This window comes from Pseudorca crassidens, chromosome 17, assembly GCF_039906515.1.
Source record: "Pseudorca crassidens isolate mPseCra1 chromosome 17, mPseCra1.hap1, whole genome shotgun sequence".
In the NCBI taxonomy this organism is placed as follows: Eukaryota; Metazoa; Chordata; class Mammalia; order Artiodactyla; family Delphinidae; genus Pseudorca; species Pseudorca crassidens.
This window is the reverse complement of record NC_090312.1, coordinates 79,556,874-79,573,318: the sequence shown is the minus strand read 5'-3', so window position 1 is coordinate 79,573,318 and position 16,445 is coordinate 79,556,874. Positions and strand designations below refer to the sequence as shown.

The following is a 16,445-nucleotide window of genomic DNA, read 5'->3' as shown; positions in this document are numbered from 1 at the left end:
TGGTCTAAATACACCAATTAAAAGACAGAGGATGTCAGAGTGGATTAAAAAGCAAGACCCCACGGGACACTCATGTGGGAACTATATATCTACATAACTATACATTTTTAAGTACCTTTTAAGTACCTATATATAATATCTTGTAAGCAATTTTTATCCTCTTTAAACAGCGCAGAAATCTTATTACTAGTGTGTCTCCATTTAAACTGTCTCTGACATCCTTTTGGGGCCATCTTAAGATTAGGTACAGATCTAAATTTCATCTTTTATATTTATTAGCTGTCGTCTTTTGAAAGAGAAATTAGATCAATTTATTCTACCCTGTTATCTTTCATAACAACATAGCCCAAGAATTTCACTGAGCTCAAAAAAAAAAAGTAATGTGAAAGTAAAATTTTTATTGAAGTGGGTAAACATAGATACTAATACATGTATTTATGCACTTGTAATTCTCCACTTTCCTTAGAGGGATTTTGAAAATCTCTTTTATGTTTGCTCTTCTATTACTTCATCATTTTGTGTCTTTTTTTTTTGCCTGCCTGTCACTCTGACCAAGATAATTTCAAATTTAATCATTCTCACAATAATGTATTTCAAAATGACTTCCATGCAAAAAGTAAAAGCAACTGCACTGATGTGCAAATGTTAAATCCCTTAGGTTCCGAGACTTGGACTATGTCTCAAGAAATAGCCTTTGCTAATCTGCAAAGTGTTTGCATAAAAGGGTCACTGTGTCATTCTATCATGCTTCTCCTCTCTTCTCAAATTGCTATCCACCAACCTGAAATTGTCTGGCTGTGATCAAGCAGACAAGAGCCAACTTCATGTTTTTTAAGCAAAAGTACTTTAATGACCTCAAAACATAGTACATGAAACAGTCCCTCGGTGCTCAGAGTTCCTCGCTAAGCATTTCTTTTATTTTCTCTAGTTCCAGGAAGTTACTCTGTCTCTCTAGGGCTCCAGTTCCTTGGCTGTATAAAGTAGTCTATGATTCAAGGGACCGTGAACAGAATTTAATATCCTGTATTGATCAGAGTCCTTCAAAACTACAAGTCCATTTCATTTTTTCATATTTCTTAATTGAAAGACAATTCAGAGAAAAAAATGTTGGAAAGGGCTTGGCTTGCTGCTGGGTGAGCTGCACCTTTGCTTTCATGGCATTGCAAGAGAATCCCGAGGACCTGCCAATTTGCTATGGAAAAATAAATCCCATTCCTATTCAATTTGTACAAAAATCAAAGCCATTAATTTTCTTAATTTTTTTTTACTTTCATGGGAAGAAGTTATCCAGATTTTCTTTCACTGAAGTTAATATTTCAAGGTTTTCCTTTCTTCTTCCTCAATGTTTTCCATGGACCCACTCCCTTCTGCATTGGTGTCTTTGGGAGTTAAGCACAAAGCAACAGAGACATACTGGACATATTGATCACTAAGTGAAATGGTTTCTCTAGCAACCATAACTCAATGAAAGCCCAGAGAACTGCCTTTCTTTTGCACATGAATTCTTTTCTAATTACTTCAGACATCACAGATGGCAGAAACAGATACAAAAGTACCTGCTCAAATAGTGCTGCTGCAAAAATAAAGCTGATTCAGCGAGAGATACTCTGCTGTGTTCTGTGGTTAGCTAATATATTCCTAATTTTAGTATACAATTTCTCAATAATTATGAAATGAATTCATTCCTTTGTGCATTACAGTACGTGAATGTATTAGTTTTATTACTGCCATAATAAATCATTAAAACTTAGTGACTTAAAATAACAAATATTTATTATCTTTTTTTTTTTTTTTTTTTGCGGTACGCGGGCCTCTCACTGTCGTGGCCTCTCCCGTTGCGGAGCACAGGCCCCGGACGCGCAGGCTCAGCGGCCACGGCCCACGGGCCCAGCCGCTCTGCAGCGCGCGGGATCCTCCCGGACCGGGGCACGAACCCGCGTCCCCCGCATCGGCAAGCGGACTCTCAACCACTGCGCCACCAGGGAAGCCCCATTTATTATCTTATAGTTCTGCAGGTTAGAAGTCTGACACATGTCTTACTGGACTAAAATAAGGTGTCAGCAGGACTGCATACCGCCCTGGAAGCTCTAAGGGAAAATCCATTGTCTTTCCTTTGTCGGTTTCTAGAAGACACCTGCATTCCTTGGCTCAGTACCCCCTCATCCCTTTTTGAAGCAACATCACATCTCCCCAGTCCTTCCTCCACCATCACTTCACAGCCAGTAGGGATTCTTGCTTTTAAAGACTCTTCTGATTATATTGGGGCTGCCTGGATAATCCATAATAACCTCCCCATCTCAAGGCCATACTCTTAACCACATGTGCAGAGTCCCTTTGGCCACGTAAGGTAACATATTCATTCACTTGCTTCAGCGATGAGGCCACGTAGGTCTTTAAAGGGCCACTATACTGCCTGCTGCAATGAGGCTATCGTCTGGCACATTGAGAAAAAAAGATGCTTCTCAAAATACTGATATGCAATAGAGCATGCACTTTGAACTGCTTCTTCTACATACTGGTGAGTATTTCACATTGATTTAAAGCAGAGGTCAGCAAACCTTTTCGGTAAGGAGCAAACCCTATATATATTTGGCTTTGCCAACCATTCAGTCTCTGTTACAACTACGCGATTCTGCTATCGTAGTGTGAAAGCAACCACTGACCATACATAAACGAATGGGCTTGGCTGCATTCCAATAAAAATCCCTAAACAAAAACAGGCAGTGGGCCAGATTTGGCCTGTGGGCTACAGTGTGCTGATTTGTCAACTAGAGCTATGAAATCTCTAATCCTGTAAGTAAAATCTGACACACATTTTCAAAACTGAGATCTTTTCCTCTGGATATAGAATATAAGAAAACTAAAACTCTTCACCTGGCCTCTTCAGCAATATAACGAAGTATATAAACATTCTTCATTATCATAAAACCTTGGTTGAGTACCAGTGATAGGAAATAAGACCACGAAAAGCTAGAAGACCAAGAGTCAACCCTCAGTGGGCTTATAATTGGATGGGTGACACATATTCATTAAAAGGTAGTAGCATCATTTTTGATCTATATGTTTAGTTGAATACATTATCTAACCTCCAAAAATACCATCTTTAAAAGTTATATAATGGGAGTTCCACTTCTGGTGAGTTCCACTTCTGGTGATGGCAAAGTATTTTTTATTGGAACTAACCCTCCTGCAGACAATGATAAACTCTGGACAAAGTATTTTAAGAAATAAACTATATGTAGGCAGTGGGGACTGACCAAAAGCACACAGGACCTGGAGGGGAGTCTGTCCTTGAAAGAAAATAATTTTTCTGGATTAAAATTTGTGCTCGTATGACTTTTTGCTGAAGGGCACACCCCCATCTGTGTGTCAAGAGGCAGAAGAACTAAAACAGAAACCTGGTCTCACTGGCTTAAGAAGTCAAGGTATGGAGTTGGGAGATGCTAGGGAGCATAGGGAATAAGTAAGAAATTCCAGAAATTAGGGAGCCTCAGAACTGCATACGATCTCTGTCCAAACCCTGGCTGAACCCTGAAGTTTGTAAGCAATGGAGCAACACCAAGATTCCCTGGGAAAAGCGACAGCTGGAAGTTGGAAGAACTGAGCATTTTCAGCTGCTATCAATTCCAGGGGAGATAGAGATTAGGGTTTGAGTCCAATAATACTGATAAAGTTAAGTTACTGCTAGAACAAAAATCTACAGTTATAAGAGAAGGACCAAACTATCCAGAATCTCTATCTTTACAAATGAATGTTTCATTGAAAATGTGCAGTGCACTATAAACACGGAAAGAAATAGGAAAATGTGAACAATTGCTAAAAGAAAGGTAGCATATAGTAACAGACTTCAAGATAACACAGATGTTGTCATTAGTAGGCAAGGGTTTTAGAGCTGGTATAATAAATGTATCAGTGACTTAAAGGAGTACATGATCATTATAAATAAACACAAGGAGAAAATCTTCAGAGTAATGGAAACTATAAAAAGGGAACCAGCGCTTCCCTGGTGGCACAGTGGTTGAGAGTCCGCCTGCTGATGCAGGGGACACGGGTTCGTGCCCCGGTCCGGGAAGATCCCACATGCCGCGGAGCGGCTGGGCCCGTGAGCCATGGCCGCTGAGCCTGCACGTCGGAGCCTGTGCTCCACAACGGGAGAGGCCACAACAGTGAGAGGCCCGTGTACCACAAAAAAAGAGAGAACCAAATGGAAACTTTAGGAGAGAAAAAGTTAAGACATATAGAATTAAAAATATTTATTGTATACACTTATCAACTTATCAGAGATAGCCAAAGAAAATGTTAGTGAACTTGAAGATAAATCAAAAGTGAAAAAAGGAGAAAAAGAGTGTGAAAGGAGTGTGAACGAGCCTAGCTGCACAACAGCAAATGATTAGCATATGTAGGATTGGAGTACCAGAGGAGAGGACAGAGAAAGTGGCGCAAAACAAATTTGAAGAAATTATAACCAACAGATCTTCAATTGTACTGAAAACAGCAAGGCATAGATCTCAAGAAGCTCTGAAAACCCCAAGCATTTTTAAAAAAGAGAAAGAAAGAAGGAAGGAAAGAGAATAAGGGAGGAAGTAAATACGAAACACATCAGTTAAACTGCTGAACACTGAAGAGTAAATAGAAAATCTAGAAAGCAGTCAGAGAAAAATGTCCTGTTATATATAAGTAAGTAATAACATAACTAATGGTTGGCTTCTCATCAGAAACAATAATAGCCAGGATACTGTTGAAGCAGAGCAAGACCCTGTGGTCCTTCCCCGTCATGTCCTCTGCCTGCCTTTTGTCTGTGGAAAAACTTTAGCCAAAGAATAAGTTTAATCAGAGAAGTGAGTAAATTCAGAAACAAAGGAAAACAGTCCAACAAGACTAAATAATAATAGTTTAGTCAGTAAGCAAAGTCAAGGACCTTTGGTTCCTTCTCAAGGGCTATAGATAATATTCTGAGCCATATCCTGTGAGCTGTCTTATAGGTACTGAAACCCTCACCAGGTGTAAAGTTAACTACCTGATGAGCAGACTGTAGCCATGACATAAGCTGCCACAGTTCTAAGAACTGGCCTTAAGGAAATGGGAGCAAACCGGCCCTGGAACTGAAGATTAACTGTACTTAAAATAAATCAAGATGATGCTGGTCAGACGACCGAGGATCAATTTCAAGATGATGGTCAGAGTTGACTGTGCTGTTTCTGCATGGAGCCCCCTCCCTCCATCTATAAAATCTCTTGCCCACGGATTGTCAGTGGAGGGAGTCGGCCTTTGGACAGAAATCTGCCTTCCCCCCCACCCCCATTGCCGGCATCCAAAACAAAGCAAACTTTCCTTTCCACCAACCTGGCCTCTTTATTGGCTTTTGAATGGTGAGCAGCCGGACCCCACTTTCAGTTACACTATGTCAGGCAAAAATACAAAAAGTGACATTGGAAGAAAATCATTTTTAGATAAAAGGAAGTCAAGAGAAATTTCCACCCGCAAACCTGCACTATACGAAATCCTAACCGAAATTCTTTTCTTGGAAGGTAAATGACACCAGATGAAAACTAGGATCTACAGGAGAAATAGAGTGTCTGACACGGGTACATGTATAAAACTCTCGCTCCTTTTGTGCATGTAGGTGTGTATCTCTCCAGGTACTTTTTGCTTTTCTTAACATATTCGAAAGTCACGTGAATGTTTAAAGCAAAAATAAAAGTACTAATACTGTATTGTGGAATTTATAACGTACTTGAGGTAAGACACACAACAACAATAGCACTTAGGATGGGGCAATAAATTGTGCTAAACTGCTGCATGGTTCTTACATTTTACATGAAGGGCTACACTATTAGCACTAAGTACATTGTGATAAATTAAGTATCTGTACTGTAATCCCTAGGGCAAACACACACACACACACACACACACACTGCAAAGGAGCACAGCTACAAAGTCAATAGAGGACTTATACTGAAACACTAAAAAGTATTCGGTAAATCCAAAAAGGCAGAAAAGGTGAAATAAGTGAACATAAAGCTGATGGGACAAAGAGAAATGAATAACAAAATTTATGGACCTAAATCAAAGCATATCAATAATCATTAAATATAAATGAATTAAGCACTCCTAATAAGAAGCAGAAAGTATCAGCCTGAATTTAAAAAGCCATCTATGAGAGCGACACCTGATATATAAAGGCCTGAGTAGGCTGGAAGTAAAAGGATGGAAAGTGATATACCATGCAGAGTGACCTGAGTGGCTGTATTAATACCTGGAGAAAAATGACGTCATCACAAGGATTATTACCACAGATTAAGAGAGACAGCTCATCGTGATAAAAGCTGAATTCACCAGAAAGACATAATGATTATCAAGTCTATGCAATAGTTGAAGAGCTTAAAAATATACAAAGCAACCTTGACAGAATTCAATGGAACAAGTAACAAATCCATACTCACAGATTAGATGAGTCAATACTGTTAAAATACCACTTCTCTCAAAATTGATCTACAGAGTCAATGCAGTTACAGTTAAAGTCCCAGCAGGATATGTTTAGTAAATAATCACAAGTTAACTCCAAAATCTATATGGAAATGCTCAGGACCTAAAATAGCCAAATAAAAAAAAAAATTCGGAAGACTTCCACAACCAGATTTCAAGAGTTACTACAAAGCTATGTTAATCAGGGTAGTATGGCAGTGACATACGACTGACAAATAGCCTAACAGAATAGACCCATTCTTAGATGATCAATTGATTTTTTTAGCCAAGGGACCAAATTAATATAGTGGGAAAAGGAAAGTCTTTTTCAACAAACTATGACGGAAAAACTGGCTGAAAGTAATTTAATTTCGGTCATAGAGCTAAAAGTAAACCTAAAACTCCAAAGGAACATCTAGAAGAAAACATAGAGAAAGATCTCCAAACACTAGGGGTAGGAGAAGATTCCTTAGGATTCAGAAAGCGTTCTCCATGTAAGGAAATATTGGTAAAATGTATTTCATCAAAATTAAAAATTCTGCTCATCAAAAGACACTATCAGAATATGACTAGACATAAAAAAAATTACATTATGCATTATAATATTTATAATATATCCAGAATATTTAAAGAATTCTTACCACTCTACAATGAAAAGACAAACAACTCCAAAAAGATAAGGGGGAAAAATAAACTTGAAACAACAACAAATGTATGGACACCAAGGGGGGAAAGCAGGCTGGGGGGTTATGAATTGGGAGATTGGGTTGACATATATACATTGATATGTATAAAATAGGTAACTAACAAGAACCTGCTGTATAGCACAGGGAACCCCACTTCACTGTACAGTAGAAACTAACACAACATTGTAAAACAACTCTATCCCAATAAAAAAACAAATAATAATAAATTAATTAATTTTAAAGAAAAACCCTTTAAAATGGAATGTATTAAAAAAAAAAAGGCCAATAAGCACATGAAAAAAGTGTTCCACACTGTCAGCCAAAGGAGAAATGCAAATTATTACCACTAACACCCACTATGATGGCTAAAATTTTAAAAACAAAAACAAAACCCTTGAGTTCAACTCCAAATGTAGGTAAGATGTGGAGTGACTGGAAAGCAAATACCTTGCTGGTGTCATAGTCCAGACAGACCTCCTCTTACTGTGCTTCTCTTTACTGTGCGTCACAGGTACCGTATTTTTTTACCAATTGAATGTCTGTGGCAGCCCTGCATCAAGCGTTTGCTCACTTCGCGTCTCTGTGTCACATTTTGGTAACGCGCACAATATTTCAAGTTTTTTCATTGTTAACATATTTGTTATGGTGCCTGTGATCTTTGATGTTAGCATCGTAATTGTTTTGGGACATCACAAACCGCACCCGTATTAGACAGCGAACTTAATTGATAAATGTGGTGTGTGTTCTGACTCCCCTACAGACCATCTGTTCCCTGTCTCTCTCCCTCTCCCCAGGCCTCCCTGTTCCCTGCGACACAACAGTATTGAAATTAGGCCAATCAATAAACCTACAGTGGCCTCTAGGCATTTAAGTGAAAGGAAGAGTCGCACATCTCTCACTTTAAAGTCAAAGCTAGAAATGATTAAGCACAGTGTGGAAGGCTGGAAAGTCAAGACAGGCCAAAAGCTAGGCCTCTTGTGCAGTTAGCCAAGGTGTGGATGCAAAGTTCCTGAAGGAAATTAAAAGTGCTCCTCCAGGAAACACAAATGATAAGAAAGCAAAACAGCCTTATTCTTGATATGGAGAAAGTTTCAGGGGTCTGGACAGAAGATCAAACCAGCCACAACGTCTCCTTAAGCCAAATCCTAATCCAGAGCAAGGCCCTCTTCAATACTATGAAGGCTGAGAGAGGTAAGAAAGCTGCAGAAGAAAAGTTTGGAGCCAGCAGAGGTTGGTTCATGAGGTTTAAGGGAAGAAGCCGTCTTCATAACATCAAAGTGCAAAGTGAAGCAGCAAGTGCTGATGCAGAAGCTGCAGCAAGTTATCCAGAAGATCCAGCTGAGATATTCATGAAGGTGGCTGCACTAAACAACAGACTTTCAATGTAGAAGAGATAGCCTTCTATTGGAAGAAGATGCCATCTAGGCCTTTCATAGCTGGAGAGGAGAAGTCAATGCCTGGCTTCAAAGCTTCAAAGGACAGGCTCTCTTGTTAGAGGCCAGTGCAGCTGGTGACTTTAAGCAGAAGCCAAGCCTCATTTACTATCCTGAAAATCCTAGGGTCCTTAAGAATTATGCTAAATCTATTCTGTCTGAGCTCTATCAATGGAACAACAAAGCCTGGATGACAGCATATCTGTTTATAATATGGTTTACTAAATATTTTAAGCCCACTGTTGAGAACTACCACTCAGAAAAAAAGATTCCTTTCAAAATATTACTGCTCATGGACAGTGCACCTGGTCACCCAAGAGCTCTGCTGGAGATGGACACTGAGATTAAACTGGCTTTCATGCTGCTAACACAACATTTATTCTGCTGTCCATGGATCAAGGAGTCATTTTGACTTTCACATCTTATGATTTAAGAAATACATTTTGTAAGGCTGTAGCTGCCATACAGAGTGATTCCTCTGGTGGATCTGGGCAAAGTCAATTGAAAACATTCTGGAAGGGATTCACCATTCTAGATGCCATTAAGACATTCATGATTTGTGGGAAGAGATCAAAATATCAATATCAACAGAAGTTTGGAAGAAGTTGATTCCAACCCTCATGGATGACTTTGAGGGGTTCAAGACTTCAGGGGAGGAAGGACTGCAGAGGTGGTGGAAATAGCAAGAGAACTAGAATTAGAAGTGGAGCCTGAATGACTATAATCTCAGAATAAAAGTTTAACAAATGAGGAGTTCATTTAATGAATGATGAGCAACGAATGTGGCTTCTTGAAGTGGAATCTGCTCCTGGCGAAGGTGCTGTGAGATGGTTGGAATACAACCAGGGAGTTAGAACATTACCTACACTTAGTTGACAAAGCAGCACAGGGTTTGAGGGGTTGAGTCCAATTTTGAAAGAAGGTCTACTGTGGGTAAAATGCTATCAAACAGCATTGCAGGCTACAGAGAAATCATTCGTGAAAAGAAGAGTCAATCAATGTAGCAAACTTCACTGTTGTCTTATTTTAAGAAACTGCCACGGCCGCCCCAACTTCAGCACCGCCACCCTGATCCGTCAGCAGCCACCAACATGGAGGCAAGACCCTCCACCAGCAAAATATTAGGACTCGCTGAAGGCTCAGATGATCGTTAGCATTTTTTAGCAACTGAGTATTTTTAAATTAAGGTATGTACATTTTTTAGACATAATGCTATTGCACACTCAGTAGACTACAGTATTGTATAAACCTAACGTTTATATGTGCTAGGAAACCAAAAGTCATGTGACTCACTTTACTTTGATATTCGCTTTATTGTGGTTGTCTGGGATGAAACCCACAATATCTCTGAAAAATTCCTGTGACCCCTTTTGGAGAAAGGTTTGGCAGCCTATTATGAAGTTAAACGTTTACCTACCCTACCAACTAGAAATTTCACTCCCAGATGTGGCTCAGTTTACAGAATGTTCTAGAACAGACAAAACTCATTTGTGTCTAAAAAAATCAGAAAAACTGTTGCCTCTGCGGAGGTGCAGGGGGAGGAATTCACCTGGAGGCGACATGACAGAACTTTCTAGGGTGATGGAAATGTTCCATTTCTGGATAAAGTATTGGGCAGGTGTATGTATTAATTAAATGCATCAAATTGTGCACTTAAGACTTGTGTATATCATTATCTATAAATTTTATGTTAAAGAAAACTCTGTAAGCAAAAATTAAACTCTAGTTAGTAAGTTTGCTTTCCACACTAGTATTGTTAGCAATTTGGAAACCACTTTGTGTTTATTATAGGAATGAGCAAACGAGCGGCTACATATGATGGTGGGAGCCAAGTCCCCCCGGCTGAAGAAGAGAGTTACAAGTGCAGGAAGGTAAGGACTAGAATTTATCCTCTGGTGTTTTATTGTTCTCATGGAATTGGATGTATCAGTATTAACTTGTACTCCTAACTTCTTGTACGGGACTTCCCTGGTGGTCCAGTGGGTAGGACTCTGCCCTCCCAATGCAGGGGGCCCAGGTTCAATCCCTGGATGGGGAACTAGATTCAACATGCCACAACTAGGAGTTCGAATGCCGCAGCTAAGAGTCCACATGCTGCAAATAAGGGTCCCACATGCCGCAACTAAGGGTCCCACATGCCGCAACGAGGATACCGCGTGCCACAGCTAAGACCCAGCATGGCCAAAATAAATAAAAATATAGAAAAAGAACTTTGCCTCTTTCTTTTTCCTCTTGCTTCATCTCTGTCTCTGCCTTCTCCTCCTCCTACTTTTTCTTTCCCCTCTCTCTCTCTCTCTCTGAATATGTAGACACACATACCCACACACACACACATATTTCCTAGCTCTATTTGCTCAGGAAATCTATAAACAATTATAATATGAAGGCAATGAGCACATCTGACACCTAGATCTTGGTTTCTAAGTACCCTTGCCCACTTCAAGAAGCCAGCCTTCTTCAAGAAAAATCTGATTCCAGGATTGGCAGAGAAAAAACAAGCTGAAATTGGAAGATCATTTGTCAGAAAATAAGTGTGATGGTCAGTTTTCTGTATCGACTTGGCTAGACCCTAGCCCCAGTTACTCAATCAAATGATAGTCTGTCATGGAAAGGGCATTTTGTAGACGTGATTAACTTTAAGTAAAGGAGATTATCCAGGATAATTTGCATGGACATGATCCAATCAGTTAAAAGGATTTAAGAGCCAAACTGAGGTTTCCCTGAAAAGAAAGAAATTTTCCTATGGACTACTGCTTTAGCTCCTGCACAAGAGTTTCTATTTTTCCAGAGTGTCTTACAGATTTCAGATTTGCCTAGGCAGCCCTACAGCAGTGTTAAGTCAATTCTTAGCAATACATTATCTATCTATCTACCTATCATCTACCTGTCTTCTACTGAGTCTGTTTCTCTGGTGGAACCCTAATTGATATGGTAACAGAGTACAAAATGATGACAACATATCAAAAAGACACAGCAGCTGGCTTGAAGAGGCTTCTACTTACCCAGATGGGAATTCAGGGCATCAAAACCAATAATGGGTTAAAACTCACTGAAGAAAGTAAAAATCTGTGTGTCTATACTAACATAATAAATAAATAAATAGGTAAATAAATAAATACAAGAAAGTGTGAAGTTAAGAATGATTGTCCTTAAATTCCATATATATGTGTTAGCATACGGTATTTGTCTTTCTCTTTCTGACTTACTTCACTCTGTATGACAGACTCTAGGTCTATCCACCTCATTACAAATAGCTCAATTTCGTTCCTTTTTATGGCTGAGTAATATTCCATTGTATATATGTGCCACATCTTCTTTATCCATTCATCCAATGATGGACACTTAGGTTGTTTCCATCTCTGGGCTATTGTAAATAGAGCTGCAATGAACATTTTGGTACATGACTCTTTTTGAATTATGGTTTTCTCAGGGTATATGCCCATGCAGTAGAATGCCAACTAACAAATGTAAAAGAAAGAGTGTACGTAGAAAATCCTCGATGGATGCTAAAACTGCTGACTACAACATCAACGGATATAAAAGTTGGTGAGGAACAGGATATTTACAGTCTCGTCTCCAAGTATCTCCCCAGGGCTTATTAATTATAGAGAAATATAGTAACTTTACAGTGGACCGCATCATCTAAATTGAAGGATCAAAGTCAACACCATCAATACTGGGACAAACCAAGTGCCTCTTGATATAACGTACTCAGAGGGACATAGCATCACTTCTGTGGTATACCTGACAATACACATAACTAGAATCTAATCAAGGAGAAATAGTCAAACCCCAAATGAAGGAGATTCTGTAAAGTAATGCCTGTTTTCCTTTAAAATGGCAATGTCCAAAAAGATTTTTAAAAGGCTGATGGATTGTTTGGGGATAAAAGAGTAAATTAGCATGACAACAAAGTATTTGTAATCCTGGATTACATCCTACAAGAGAAAATAAAATTAGCTATAAAGGACATTATTTTTATTTTTTTGTGTGTGTGGTACGCAGGCCTCTCACTGTTGTGGCCTCTCCCATTGCAGGGCACAGGCTCCGGACGCGCAGGCTCAGCGGCCATGGCTCACGGGCCCAGCCGCTCCGCGGCACATGGGATCCTCCCGGACCGGGGCACGAACCCGCGTCCCCTGAATTGGGAGGCGGACTCTCAACCACTGCGCCACCAGGGAAGCCCATTGGGATAACTGACAGTTTTGTCTGTGGATCAGATAATAGCAGTGTATCAACGTTAAATTTCCCAGGTTTTTAAAATTGGACTGTGGTTCTATAGGATAATATCCTTGCTCTTGGGAAATATAATCAATACTTTGAAATATTTAGAAGCAAAAAGACTCAATGTCTTCACATTAGCAAAGGCTCAGAAAAATATGCAGATGTAAATAAATACACAAATCAAATGGGACAAAACGTAAACAATTGGTGAGTTTGGGTAACGGGATGAGGGAGTTCCTAACACTATTCTTGCAACCTGTCTGAACCTTTGAAATTATCATAAAATCTAAAAGTTACAAAAAGAAAACAAAACATATGTAAAGGAAAGCTGTAGTTCCAAGATTGCATTTGTAGTAATAAACACATGGGTATAAAGAAAATAAAAAGGCTTTAGGTATTATTTCCACTGAAAAGCAATCAACAAATTAGACTAAAGATAAACAGCTAAGACAAGGCTGCTTTTCACATTCTGCCTTGTCATTCCAGGTTAACTAGAACGTGAAACTGGAATTTTGTTTCCTGATCTTGTAAAAATTCGTTACTTATCTTTTTTCCATGTTTCTGCTTTGCTTTCCAGCCTCTCATGTCTGTAATTCTCCAAATCACAGGTTCCAACTGGATCATTCTCCACAAATGATTTCAGAGTTAAAGAATTATCTCTTTGTATAAACCCCAACAGAAAGAAATCAAATATTTATCCTAGCTAAAGAGCAGAATATTCCTCATGGGAAAATGCTTTCTCAACTGGGTCCCCTGTTTTCCTGGGTGTCTTTAGATAGTGTAGCCTAAATAATACTAGAAGGAATTCTCATCTCAGATTAGTAAATAAATGATAGCAGGATTATTTTATTTGCAAGGAGCCACTAAAACTGGACTTGAAAAAGGGGGGGGGGAAGACATGATTATATTGCAATGTTGCTGAATTGGAGAGAAAGGAGATGGACTTAAATTTATAATGTGGGTTGAACTTTCCCCATTTGTAGAGACCTTTATTGTGGAAATAAATGGGTTGTATGTGGTTTTTGTTTCCTTCTCCCCCCAACCTTGGGTTCTCCGATCTCCAATATTTTTTTTTCCAAAGCTGCAATTACTGAGATTACAAATAATGTGAAGCAAATCACAGCTGGTCCTGGCATGGCTCCAACACATAATCACCTGTCATGTGTACTAATTCCTGCTATGATGAAGCCCCTTTATTTGCAGGAGGGTCTGACAGCTCTATTGCTTAAAATGTCACCGATTAATAGAACAGGCATGAGCTTGTCTGTACTCTGACTAGTTTCCTTGCATATTTTCTATGTCAGCTTCAGTTAAGCTGTTGTTCTGTGTATTTGATAAGTGATCACTTTTCCTGGAGCCTCGTACTGTCAATAAAAGACTGAAGATATGTGAGACCACAGCTTAGTTCGATATAAATGTGGATTCAAACAAAGTCTTCTAGAAAACATTAGAAAGCGAGACTCATGGGCTCCAGACTGAAGGAGTAGACACAGAATGGTCTTGGTTTCTTTTAAGATAAAATGCCAGGGCTTAAATATAACAATAATAACATTTTCCTTTGTTTTGAGAAAATAAGCTTATGGCCAAATCTGTGGAAAATTTGCCATTTAAAATAGATGTTCAATATATTTCTCAATATATATGTTCAACATGTTTTCAACATATTACTGACAATGAAGAGAATGTTTTCAAAATCTTTTTATTCCTTCTCTAAAACCCAACTCTAAGTAGTAATTAGATGTGGCAAATCTTATGAAACTGATAACAGAGATACAAAGCTCGCTTCAACTAAAAGAAAGATCCAAATACATTCTATAGGTGACCGTGAAAAATGGAAAATTACAAGTGCTTATTTGGTTGTTTGAACTGAAAATTGTGTGTGATCCTGAAAAGCTCCATTGAGAAAAATTGGCACAGTCCTAAAGTGGCCTAAATAGTGATGCCAGGAAGAATAAGGAGGCTTTGTGTTAATGCTTAAGTTCCATCTCCCGACTATATCTTATTCAAATTCATGCATGCTTTGCTAATATCTTTCACCTGCTACCATTTGCATTTGTGGTTGCAACTAGATTCCTCCAGTCCTTAATCAAATATTAGCCTCATCCTGTTTCTGCAGCCCAGCAATCACGTCTGCACTAGTTTCCATTGTCTGATGTTTGCCTAAAATTGGATCAAAGACCACAGCCAAGTAACTCTGATTGTGCAGAGACCCATCTTTGAAGAATGCCTTTCCCAGATCCATCTGATTCACTAGCTGCAAAGATATTTCACCAGCTGCAAAGATAGATGATAGATAGGTAGGTAGGTAGGTAGATAGATAGATAGAGGATAGATAGACAGCAGATAAATGATAGATAGATAGATTGATTGATTGATAGATAGATAGAAGATAGATGATACATAGATAGATAGATAGATAGATGACAGATAGATAATAGAATCAGAACTCCCAGCTCCAACATTTCTAGCCTCCAACCCATCTGCAGAGCCTTTCTGATCCTTGCCTCAAGACCTTCACTTGTTTGTTGTGTTTTATCACCAAGTCTTAACCTTTCCCTTACATGTAGTGAAGACTTTATCCCTAATGGCTCAAAGAACTTGAAAGGCAGTCAAAAGTTATCAACTCAGTCAACAGCGAGTAAAAAAATGCACATTAAAAAAATACTGATTTGGTGTCCTTGAGTCAACATCCTACTGACCTAGAGGAAGAAAAAGTTTGAGTAGAAAGCCTCTGGCAATCTTCCAAGATACTCTGAAAAGAACTAACATTCTAGGGACAAGATTTTAAGAGCGGAGGATTCTAAACCCAGTTTCAGAATCCCACCCTTCCATCAGCACACTATAAGGCTGTCTGACATAGTGCGTTTTCACCCCAAAAAGCGCACAGATGAATGGACACGTAGAGAGCTAGGCTTTGCCCTGGACAAATTTTTCCCTTCCTCTCCTCCTCCTGAATGAAATCCCAGCATGCGCCAAAGGACAACTCCTGTGAAGACAGATACGTTTCATCACTTGTAGAAATTAGGCAACGATGTAGACAGCAGAACAAATTGGTACTTAGACTCTGCCATGTTTGTAAAAATAACAACAGTAATAATTACCCCGGAAACTGCTTGTTAAAATGTCTAAAACTCTTTCAAAAATAATAGTTGGGAATGCTAGTGAGTCATCAATTATTTTTTTAAAGCCACCTGTTAACTGCCATAAAACCTTCTCTGTTGACATAACTTGTTGCCGTTATTCAGTCTGTTACAGACGTAACATCATTTTTACATAAGTTTTGGGGAAAAGCATATTAATTTTATTTTGTAAACCGTATAATATTTTAAATGGGCTTGGAGAGCTATCGGGAAAAAAAGCCCATGCTGAGTCCATTTAAAAGGAGGAGCAAGAAAGGAATATGCCACATAAAAATTTCCCATTTTATTTTCTCAGTATTTTACTCTTTAGAATTTCTTAAAGCTAGTTACACCTATATAAAATAGCATGACCTTATAAGGATGCATGTATATATTGCATATAGTCACTTACTAGAATCTCGTAATTAAGGACACTCATTTAGATATATTCCAAGTCACATAGATATATTCCCCACACATAGAAACTAAATATACTGTGTATACAGATTGGGAAAATG

At 38.8% G+C, this 16,445-nt stretch overlaps 1 protein-coding gene and 1 long non-coding RNA gene across 2 annotated transcripts in view; one reads left to right on the top strand and one right to left on the bottom strand.

Moving 5' to 3' along the window:
- Positions 1–10,445, top strand: part of FAM110B (family with sequence similarity 110 member B) — a 220,630-nt gene extending 210,185 nt beyond the window's left edge. Inside the window, exon 5 of the transcript XR_010936515.1 lies at positions 10,376–10,445. The gene's annotated coding sequence lies outside the window, so the exon portion shown is untranslated. The remainder of the gene's footprint in view (positions 1–10,375) is intronic.
- LOC137210423 (uncharacterized) overlaps positions 1–16,445 on the bottom strand; it is a 113,832-nt gene that overhangs the window by 76,740 nt on the left and 20,647 nt on the right. The gene's annotated exons all lie outside the window — the stretch shown is intronic.